Source organism: Leptopilina boulardi, unplaced genomic scaffold, assembly GCF_019393585.1.
Source record: "Leptopilina boulardi isolate dan_hultmark-lab unplaced genomic scaffold, ZJU_Lbou_2.1 LbouV2_59, whole genome shotgun sequence".
Taxonomy (NCBI): Eukaryota; Metazoa; Arthropoda; class Insecta; order Hymenoptera; family Figitidae; genus Leptopilina; species Leptopilina boulardi.
Genome location: NW_026138004.1, coordinates 418,502 through 430,400, shown reverse-complemented (window position 1 = coordinate 430,400; position 11,899 = coordinate 418,502). Strand labels below are relative to the sequence as shown.

General features: G+C 27.5%; 1 long non-coding RNA gene across 8 annotated transcripts; it reads left to right on the top strand.

The window, feature by feature from the left end:
* The first annotated feature begins 6,951 nt into the window (after positions 1 to 6,951).
* LOC127290335 (uncharacterized) lies at positions 6,952 to 11,140 on the top strand. Of its 8 annotated transcripts, XR_007844298.1 has the most exons (5): positions 6,952 to 7,550; positions 8,312 to 8,461; positions 9,211 to 9,360; positions 10,110 to 10,259; positions 10,869 to 11,140. It is a non-coding gene; the product is annotated as an uncharacterized LOC127290335 (long non-coding RNA). The 8 variants fall into 8 exon arrangements; XR_007844300.1 differs by lacking the exon at positions 10,110 to 10,259; XR_007844302.1 differs by lacking the exon at positions 10,869 to 11,140 and having other exon boundaries at positions 6,952 to 7,398; positions 10,110 to 10,381.
* Positions 11,141 to 11,899: the final 759 nt, after the last annotated feature.

Sequence of the window (11,899 nt, the reverse complement as noted above, 5' to 3'; positions counted from 1 at the left end):
GTAAGAGAAAATTATTAATTTAATATTTTAAAAATTAAATATTTTCACAAAAAAGAAAAAAATACAAAAAGTAGAATTTTTTTAATTAATTTTATTTGTCTGACGGGTGCCTCAGAAATATAATTTTGTGAGTAGGAAAAAAAAATTTTCAACTAAAATTATTAAACAAGTATCCTTTAAATTAATGTTAGCTGAAATAGAATCAAACTTCACGAAATGACAAAAAAATGTAAAAAATGATTAACTTCCAAAAGTAAGAATAATATTTAAAAGTTCATGAAAGAATTTTTATTCTTTTTATAAGCCCCCCCCTTTTACCATGTGGGTTAAATTTAATTTTCCCATCGGTTTAAGGCAGTAGATATTTTCTGCGACTGCGCAGAATGTTTGTAGCTTCTGCGCAGACGTAGAACTGCCTTTAACATCTCGGAGGATTAAATTTATCCACACGGTGAAAACGGGTTCTATGTATTAATTAAAAATATCTGAATTTTGTGTATATATTTACGAAAATGATTGTAAAATATAACAATATTCAAGAAAAAATTTCACAACTCGAACTACAATGAAAATAATAGTAAAATATAATGAAAAATGCAAATTAAAAAAAAAATGAGAGAAAATTAATAAAATGACTTTCCATATTATTTTTATATTTTGTTGCAGAAAAAGAAACAATTTTATTTTTCTTGTTATGTATATAAGTTTACTGTGATAGAAAAAAAAATGTATGTACAATGGATCCGTGACTCGGTGCTATACAATGAGAAGTTTTTGTTTAAAAGTACTATTTATATTTTTGTAAAATATAAAATTTTTTTTCCATCATTAAAACATTTTTTTCTTATTAGTTTATAAGTTCTTTTTTTTGGATAACTTCAAATTTTAGAATACAAAAATTTTCATATAATACACAAAAAAGGCACCTGATGGTTTCTATCTATCTATATATATATTTTTTAATGAATTTTCGCCTATTTGCATTTTTATTAAATTTATAATTAAATTATTAAATTAAATTATTGAATTTAAATTAAGAAATTAATAAATTAAAAAATATATAAACTTACAGAAGGTAAAAATAAAAATTAATAAATAGTTGCACAATTTTCTGTATCATGATTCTTAAACTGATCAAAAAATTATTAAAAAAAAAAAATTCAGGTGTCTTAAAAGGTTTGTAAAATTATATAAATGATTACAAATTCAAAAATTTGGATTGTCGCCTATTAACATTAATAAATTATTAATCGTATTTATAAGAATATAATATATGTAAAACTCATTTAAGAATTCAGAAATTTTTACTATTATTTCGGTAAAATGAATTCAATTTAATTTTTAACTTTTTATTTATAATTATAAATTTTTATTTTTTCTAACGAAATTAAAAATTTATTTATTACATTAAATAAACAATTAAGATTTAGTGAATTAATTTGGTTTTTAAATAAATTTATTCTATATTTATAAATAAATATATATTATTATGATTCAGGAACGAATTAATGATAAAACAAAATACCGTAAATAAGAAGACAATAGTTTTTTGTAAAAGGGTACAAAGCATCACACGAATAATTACGAGCTTTTGAAAGTAGAGCTTAATAGAAAATGTCTGTAATAATTAAAGAAAACCACTTTTTTTTTGTATATACATATATATGTATATATGAAACTGTAAAAAAAAGGTTTTAATTTATTTTTCAGTATGTGGGATTGATAAATGTATTTGATTAAAAATATTGACCATTTTTAATTTAATTAAACGAATCAAAGTACATATAAATAAGAAAAAAATTTTAACAAAAATTTAAAATAATTCAAATCCCCATAGAACATATCATTATATAAAAATGAGAACAATTCATCGATACTTAAAAGAATGTGTAACACATTGTGAACGATGTAAAAATAAAATATATTTCAAAAAATGTATCTAATTTTTAAGTTGTAGAAAAATAATTTTATTTTTTCTTCATTAAAAAACAAATTGATTTTAATATTTGAATGTTGATTACAAAATTGAAAAAAAAAAATTAACATAAAATTACATTTTTATTGTAACGTAAATGAAAAAATTTTTTTTTATAAATTTGAAATTTTTGAAAAAAAATTTTTTTTTTCACTAATAACGTCGTAATGTGTTACAAAATAATAATTAAGAGAAAAAAGAAAAGTTAATATTTTAACAGTGGATTTTATGTATAGCAAACTCGACATTTTATATAGTGAAGTAGAGATTGTAAAAAAAATGAAGATTAACAGTAGAAAAAAAAATTTTTCATAAATTTTGATCTAGTCTATTTTAATTTGCAAACATTATTTTTTAAAATTCTTTTTTCATTGTACACATTTATATTTTTTAATCAGTTTTGCTTGTAAAATGTAAAAAAAAAATATCCGATCAATGCCGTCTTCCGTAAATTTATGGAAACCTGTAAAAAACTGCCTTATTCTTGTTAAAATAGAAATTTTTTGTTTTTTAAAACCAAACTATATAGTGACCATTTGAATGTTTAATGAAGGAAAAAAATAAAAATGTACAGTGTTAATTAAAAAAAAAAAAAAAATTCAAAAGGCGCATGCTTCTATTATTATTAATTAATATTAATGTAACGTAATTATAACATTAATTACATTATATTATTAATAATATAAATATAAGGATTTTTATCCTAAATAAAAAGTTGACTTCAAACTGTAATCTTCACTTGACTTCAAATTTCAAAATATTTTGAATCATCATTAATATTGTAATGTTAATTTAATTTTATGTACAATATAAATAGTATTTTTTTTACTGTAAAAATATTATGTGTCAACAAAGTTGGTATCAGTGAAACAAAAATTTTGTCCATCAATTTTGTTAATTTCTATGAGCCGGTTTTCACCGTGTGGGTTAAATTTAATCTTCGGAGAGGTTAATAACAGTAGATGTATTCTGCGTCTGCGCAGAATGTTTGCTTCTGCGCCGACTCAGAACTGCCTCTAACCTTTCCGAATATTAAATTTAATCCACACGGTGAAAACCGGCTCTATATAACAAAAAAAAAAATACTTTTTATTTAAAAATATTTTTATTAATTCTTAAAGTCTATTATAATTTTTTTAGTAATGAAAACTTTTGCCAAACAAAATGTTCTTGCAAGCAAAATAACATTTTCATCAAATGAAAAAAAATTTTCTCCAATGTAATTTTTTGCTTAAAGCAAAAAATTTTCATACAACAAAATAAATAGATGAAATTTTCTCTTATAAAATCATTATATAATATTGTTCCATTGAGACTGATACGAATTTTGAACAGTGTGTAATTTTGATGGAACATTTTTTAGAGAAAAAAAAAATTAACATATATTACAAAACATATATGGATAATTTTTGATAAGAAGTAAAAAAAAAATGTGAGTAAGAAAACAAAAAAAAAAAAAAACTTGTATGCTATATATTGAAAGAGAATTAGAGTAGAGTTAATTTAAGATTCCTAGGCCTTAATTATGTGTTAAGGAGTAAGAAAGTGTGTTTTTATGATACTTTTAATTGTATAATATAATTGTCTAAAACTACAAAACTTACTTGACGTTTAAGAAACACAAAAAAATTATATTATACATAGTTGTTCAGGATTCGTGTTTGAAAAAAAATGTGTCGTTTTAAGCGATGACAAAACGAATGCGTGTGATTATTTTTCTGTGTATTATTCTTGTAAATTATGTGTTACGCTTATTAAAGTTAATATTAACACAAATATAATTTTATTTTTTACCACTTTTGGGAAAAAACATACGAACAAAATTAATTTTTCGAGAAATAAGCGTTTAATTCAAAATGGCGGAAGTTTTTTTTTAAATTGACTAGATTCGTTTGAAATTTGTTACTAAGGAGTTCTGGGGGTCATTGATTACGAATTTGACATTAGATTTTCAAAATTCAAAAGGATGGATCCAACATCTGGTCAATTTTAAGAAATTTTTTCGCCATTTTCGATTTTAAAAATCGGACTTCAGATTCGTATTCAGCGACCCCAAAAACCCTAGAGTAGCGAGATCCAAGCAAAATTAATCAATTTTAAAAAAAAAATTTAGGTTCGTCCGCCATATTGAATTCGCTATTTTGATTTTTGAAAATCAGACTTCGGATTTGTGATCAGCGTTTCTTTTTCCATTAGAATTAACAAAAAAATTCTTATCTCGTGTACACAATTGCAATTTTTAGGGTTCCGTTCACGCAGTAAAACGAAACGGAACCCTTATGGTTTCACTCATGTCCGTCCACAAAATCTTGTCCACCCCCTCTAAAATCTAGACATTTTAACCGATTGGACTCAAACTTGATATACATTCGTATTTTTGGGACGCATGATTATGTTCTAAAAATCATTAGTCATAATTTACATTTTATCAAATTTTATTTGTCCTAATTAGTTTTAAGCCGAAATTTTATTTGTTCGAAATAGCATTTTGCATAATTTACATCAAAGCGATTTTCTATATTACAGAATTTTTATATAACTGAAAATTCATTTCACAAAATTTTTATTTCTTCGAATTTTTATTTGTCAGAATTTTTATTTAACATAATAGGCATTTTAAAAAATTTTTATTGGGAAGAAATTCATTGAATAGAATTTTCATTCAGATGAATTTTCATTTGTTCCAATTATTATCTGATATAATTTCCACATAATCGATTTTTCATACTGCAGAATTTTTCCTTAAGAGCATTTGAACCTTCGTGACGTCAAAAATCATGGCGCATGACACGCAAACTTCTCAGGTATGTGAAAAGCACAATTTTTAATATTTTTTAAAAAAACCTTTTGGAAAATGTTCAGAATAACATAGACTCTGTCTGTTATATGCGGAAAATTCAAAATTTTGCGTTTAAAACGTTTTTTAAACAATGTTTAAGTTGGTTGTCACAAGTAAGGAAAAATACACGAATTGCTTATATGTAGGCCATTTTTGGAACTTAAACATTGTTTAAAAAACGTTTTAAACGCAAAATTTTGAATTTTTCGCACATAACAGACAGAGTCTGTGTTATTCTGAATACCCAGTCGAAAATCCTACGCTATGTTAAGCTGAACAAAAAGTTGTTTTGAAGTATTGAGATAACCATTAGAGAATTGTGAGACAGTAGATAACTAGCTTTAGAAAACTTTCAGGAAGCCTGTTATGGCCGATTTTTCGCTTCCACGGAAAGCTTGAAAATAACAAATTTTGTACGTTTTAAACAAAGCATTCAAGTAGCTTTGAGAGAGTTATCAAAGAGTTGCAGGATTTTGCATATATAAAAAGAAAGCGTTCAGGTGGCGAAAATGAAATGAAGCGTCATGGATGTTTCAGGAAACAGCGGAAAAATGACAATGATCAAAAATTAAATTTAACCTTTCTTTCCATCTTTATTTGTCTCGTAAAAATATTATGTATTAGATTATTATATTTAAATATTGAAGAATTAAAGAAAAATTATTTACGTCAGACTCGGTATTTCCACAGTAAATATTTTAAATAAATAAATATTTTAATAAATAATTAAAATATTTTGTAAATTTTTAACTTTTAGTACATTGTTGTCAACCAAAATTTGTAACTAAAAATACGCTGTTAAATTCATTTTCATAAATTATGAAATTCTAAAAGAATAAAGAATATATTATTTATAAAAAATATTCATAAATATCAAGTATAAAAATAATAATCTTTTTTTTTAAATGTTAAATATTTTGTCTTTTTTTTAAGAAATTGTATTCATTATTCAATATAAAAGGTTTTCACCATGTTCGTATTCCTAACCCCAAATTTTGCTCAAGTTATATATAATTTTTTTCGTATATAATTTAAGTGTTTAAAAATAAACGTTTTCTTTGAAAAATAATTTTTATATAATATATAAAGAATAATTATTAATTGTATAAAACGGATTTACAAATTACTATAGAATTTTTATGATTTTTCGATTTAGTTTAATTTAATGAAATTATTCTAGTTTTCAGGAAGTGTAAAAAAGGTAATTAAATTACATATTAATTTGCAACTTGTGAAAAGCAAATAGAATTGCTTTCTTACACATTAAACCAGGCATTAGGAAAGCATTCACCAAGCAAACTGGTAGACCTTTTGCTAGAAGCTGTCCACAGATATTCAACAAGCTGTAGGAAAAGCTTCCCGTTAAGAAGTCAGAAAGCAAATATCACAGAATTTTAGGTCTAATGTATAAATAGTTGCCATGAAGCTTTTGAAACCTTCATAACAGTTACCTGAAGGCCATGTGAACCCTTCAGGGAAACTTACGATTTTCGACTGGGTATTTTCCAAAAGGTTTTTTTAAAAAACATTCAAAATTGTGCTTTTCACATACCTGAGAAGTTTGCGTGTCATGCGCCATGATTTGTGACGTCACGAAGGTTCAAATGCTCTTAACCTAAGAAAAATTGAATTTTTTTGGTAAGTTTTTTATGCTTTTGGATGCGTTTTTGGTCATAAAAACGGTCTTCCTCTACTCGGATCAGGGTGTCAATTTTTTTCTACACTTTTCGATGTATTTTGTGCAAGAATATGCAATAAAATCGTCTGCCTAAGAAAAATTGAATTTTTTTTGGTGAGTTTTTTATGCTTTTGGATGCGTTTTTGGTCATAAAAAGTGTCTTCCTCTACTCGGATCAGGGTGTCAATTTTTTTCTACACTTTTCGGTGTATTTTGTGCAAGAATATGCAATAAAATCGTCTGCCTAAGAAAAATTGAATTTTTTTGGTTAGTTTTTTATGCTTTTGGATGCGTTTTTGGTCATAAAAACGGTCTTCCTCTACTCGGATCAGGGTGTCAATTTTTTTCAACACTTTTCGGTGTATTTTGTGCAAGAATATGCAATAAAATCGTCTGCCTAAGAGAAATTGATTTTTTTTGGCTTTTCATGGGTTTTTGGTCATAAAAATGATCTTCCTCTACTCGGATCTGGGTGTCAATTTTTTTCTACACTTTTCGGTGTATTTTGTGCAAGAATATGAAATAAAATCTTCTGCCTAAGAAAAATTGAATTTTTTTGGTAATTTTTTTTGGTTTTTCATGCGTTTTTGGTCATAAAAAAGGTCTTCCTCTACTCGGATCTGGGTGTCAATTTTTTTCTACACTTTTCGGTGTATTTTCTGCAAGAATATGCAATAAAATCGTCTGCCTAAGAAAACTTGAATTTTTTTGGTAAGTTTTTTATGCTTTTGGATGCGTTTTTGGTCATAAAAAGGGTCTTCCTCTACTCGGATCTGGGTGTCAATTTTTTTCTACACTTTTCGGTGTATTTTGTGCAAGAATATGCAATAAAATCTTCTGCCTAAGAAAAATTGAATTTTTTTGTTATTTTTTTTGGTTTTTCATGCGTTTTTGGTCATAAAAAGGGTCTTCCTCTACTCGGATCTGGGTGTCAATTTTTTTCTACACTTTTCGGTGTATTTTGTGCAAGAATATGCAATAAAATCTTCTGCCTAAGAAAAATTGAATTTTTTTGGTAATTTTTTTTGGTTTTTCATGCGTTTTTGGTCATAAAAAAGGTCTTCCTCTACTCGGATCTGGGTGTCAATTTTTTTCTACACTTTTCGGTGTATTTTCTGCAAGAATATGCAATAAAATCGTCTGCCTAAGAAAACTTGAATTTTTTTGGTAAGTTTTTTATGCTTTTGGATGCGTTTTTGGTCATAAAAAGGGTCTTCCTCTACTCGGATCTGGGTGTCAATTTTTTTCTACACTTTTCGGTGTATTTTGTGCAAGAATATGCAATAAAATCTTCTGCCTAAGAAAAATTGAATTTTTTTGTTATTTTTTTTGGTTTTTCATGCGTTTTTGGTCATAAAAAAGGTCTTCCTCTACTCGGATCTGGGTGTCAATTTTTTTCTACACTTTTCGGTGTATTTTCTGCAAGAATATGCAATAAAATCTTCTGCCTAAGAAAAATTGAATTTTTTTGGTAATTTTTTTTGGTTTTTCATGCGTTTTTGGTCATAAAAATGATCTTCCTCTACTCGGATCTGGGTGTCAATTTTTTTCTACACTTTTCGGTGTATTTTGTGCAAGAATATGCAATAAAATCTTCTGCCTAAGAAAAATTGATTTTTTTGGTAATTTTTTTTGGTTTTGGATGCGTTTTTGGTCATAAGATGGGTCTTCCTCTACTCGGATCTGGGTGTCAATTTTTTTCTACACTTTTCGGTGTATTTTGTGCAAGAATATGCAATAAAATCGTCTGCCTAAGAAAACTTGAATTTTTTTGGTAAGTTTTTTATGCTTTTGGATGCGTTTTTGGTCATAAAAAGAGTCTTCCTCTACTCGGATCTGGGTGTCAATTTTTTTCTACACTTTTCGGTGTATTTTGTGCAAGAATATGCAATAAAATCTTCTGCCTAAGAAAAATTGAATTTTTTTGTTATTTTTTTTGGTTTTTCATGCGTTTTTGGTCATAAAAAGGGTCTTCCTCTACTCGGATCTGGGTGTCAATTTTTTTCTACACTTTTCGGTGTATTTTGTGCAAGAATATGCAATAAAATCTTCTGCCTAAGAAAAATTGATTTTTTTGGTAATTTTTTTTGGTTTTGGATGCGTTTTTGGTCATAAGATGGGTCTTCCTCTACTCGGATCTGGGTGTCAATTTTTTTCTACACTTTTCGGTGTATTTTGTGCAAGAATATGCAATAAAATCGTCTGCCTAAGAAAAATTGAATTTTTTTGGTTAGTTTTTTATGCTTTTGGATGCGTTTTTGGTCATAAAAACGGTCTTCCTCTACTCGGATCAGGGTGTCAATTTTTTTCAACACTTTTCGGTGTATTTTGTTCAAGAATATGCAATAAAATCGTCTGCCTAAGAGAAATTGATTTTTTTTGGCTTTTCATGGGTTTTTGGTCATAAAAATGATCTTCCTCTACTCGGATCTGGGTGTCAATTTTTTTCTACACTTTTCGGTGTATTTTGTGCAAGAATATGAAATAAAATCTTCTGCCTAAGAAAAATTGAATTTTTTTGGTAATTTTTTTTGGTTTTTCATGCGTTTTTGGTCATAAAAATGATCTTCCTCTACTCGGATCTGGGTGTCAATTTTTTTCTACACTTTTCGGTGTATTTTGTGCAAGAATATGCAATAAAATCGTCTGCCTAAGAAAACTTGAATTTTTTTGGTAAGTTTTTTATGCTTTTGGATGCGTTTTTGGTCATAAAAAGAGTCTTCCTCTACTCGGATCTGGGTGTCAATTTTTTTCTACACTTTTCGGTGTATTTTGTGCAAGAATATGCAATAAAATCTTCTGCCTAAGAAAAATTGAATTTTTTTGTTATTTTTTTTGGTTTTTCATGCGTTTTTGGTCATAAAAAGGGTCTTCCTCTACTCGGATCTGGGTGTCAATTTTTTTCTACACTTTTCGGTGTATTTTGTGCAAGAATATGCAATAAAATCTTCTGCCTAAGAAAAATTGATTTTTTTGGTAATTTTTTTTGGTTTTGGATGCGTTTTTGGTCATAAGATGGGTCTTCCTCTACTCGGATCTGGGTGTCAATTTTTTTCTACACTTTTCGGTGTATTTTGTGCAAGAATATGCAATAAAATCGTCTGCCTAAGAAAAATTGAATTTTTTTGGTTAGTTTTTTATGCTTTTGGATGCGTTTTTGGTCATAAAAACGGTCTTCCTCTACTCGGATCAGGGTGTCAATTTTTTTCAACACTTTTCGGTGTATTTTGTTCAAGAATATGCAATAAAATCGTCTGCCTAAGAGAAATTGATTTTTTTTGGCTTTTCATGGGTTTTTGGTCATAAAAATGATCTTCCTCTACTCGGATCTGGGTGTCAATTTTTTTCTACACTTTTCGGTGTATTTTGTGCAAGAATATGAAATAAAATCTTCTGCCTAAGAAAAATTGAATTTTTTTGGTAATTTTTTTTGGTTTTTCATGCGTTTTTGGTCATAAAAATGATCTTCCTCTACTCGGATCTGGGTGTCAATTTTTTTCTACACTTTTCGGTGTATTTTGTGCAAGAATATGCAATAAAATCGTCTGCCTAAGAAAACTTGAATTTTTTTGGTAAGTTTTTTATGCTTTTGGATGCGTTTTTGGTCATAAAAAGAGTCTTCCTCTACTCGGATCTGGGTGTCAATTTTTTTCTACACTTTTCGGTGTATTTTGTGCAAGAATATGCAATAAAATCTTCTGCCTAAGAAAAATTGAATTTTTTTGTTATTTTTTTTGGTTTTTCATGCGTTTTTGGTCATAAAAAGGGTCTTCCTCTACTCGGATCTGGGTGTCAATTTTTTTCTACACTTTTCGGTGTATTTTGTGCAAGAATATGCAATAAAATCTTCTGCCTAAGAAAAATTGAATTTTTTTGGTAATTTTTTTTGGTTTTGGATGCGTTTTTGGTCATAAGATGGGTCTTCCTCTACTCGGATCTGGGTGTCAATTTTTTTCTACACTTTTCGGTGTATTTTCTGCAAGAATATGCAATAAAATCTTCTGCCTAAGAAAAATTGAATTTTTTTGGTAATTTTTTTTGGTTTTTCATGCGTTTTTGGTCATAAAAATGATCTTCCTCTACTCGGATCTGGGTGTCAATTTTTTTCTACACTTTTCGGTGTATTTTGTGCAAGAATATGCAATAAAATCTTCTGCCTAAGAAAAATTGAATTTTTTTGTTATTTTTTTTGGTTTTTCATGCGTTTTTGGTCATAAAAAGGGTCTTCCTCTACTCGGATCTGGGTGTCAATTTTTTTCTACACTTTTCGGTGTATTTTGTGCAAGAATATGCAATAAAATCTTCTGCCTAAGAAAACTTGAATTTTTTTGGTAAGTTTTTTATGCTTTTGGATGCGTTTTTGGTCATAAAAAGAGTCTTCCTCTACTCGGATCTGGGTGTCAATTTTTTTCTACACTTTTCGGTGTATTTTGTGCAAGAATATGCAATAAAATCTTCTGCCTAAGAAAAATTGAATTTTTTTGTTATTTTTTTTGGTTTTTCATGCGTTTTTGGTCATAAAAAGGGTCTTCCTCTACTCGGATCTGGGTGTCAATTTTTTTCTACACTTTTCGGTGTATTTTGTGCAAGAATATGCAATAAAATCTTCTGCCTAAGAAAAATTGAATTTTTTTGGTAATTTTTTTTGGTTTTGGATGCGTTTTTGGTCATAAGATGGGTCTTCCTCTACTCGGATCTGGGTGTCAATTTTTTTCTACACTTTTCGGTGTATTTTCTGCAAGAATATGCAATAAAATCTTCTGCCTAAGAAAAATTGAATTTTTTTGGTTATTTTTTTTTTGGTTTTTCATGCGTTTTTGGTCATAAAAATGATCTTCCTCTACTCGGATCAGGGTGTCAATTTTTTTCTACACTTTTCGGTGTATTTTGTGCAAGAATATGCAATAAAATCGTCTGCCTAAGAAAAATTGAATTTTTTTGGTGAGTTTTTTATGCTTTTGGATGCGTTTTTGGTCATAAAAAGTGTCTTCCTCTACTCGGATCAGGGTGTCAATTTTGTTCTACACTTTTCGGTGTATTTTGTGCAAGAATATGCAATAAAATCGTCTGCCTAAGAAAAATTGAATTTTTTGCTTTCTCGTGGAGGAAGCTTTGTAGTCCTTTCGTTTATAAAACTTTTCAAAGTGGCGGAAACAAATTTTTTTCTTTATAGAAACATGTTATATGAGATCCTGATCAATTGTCCGGATGTATGTATGTGTGTGTGTTTTTAATTGAAAAAATTTTTAAATAGAAAAATTTAAGGTTATATATAATAAAATCGTATTCGTTACGTCAAGACGAATCGATCGATATATATATATATATATATGAAGTATTCATTTGAGGTAAATTTAAAGAATTAATGAAAGTTAAAAAATCGAAAATTCACATTTTGTCAATAAAA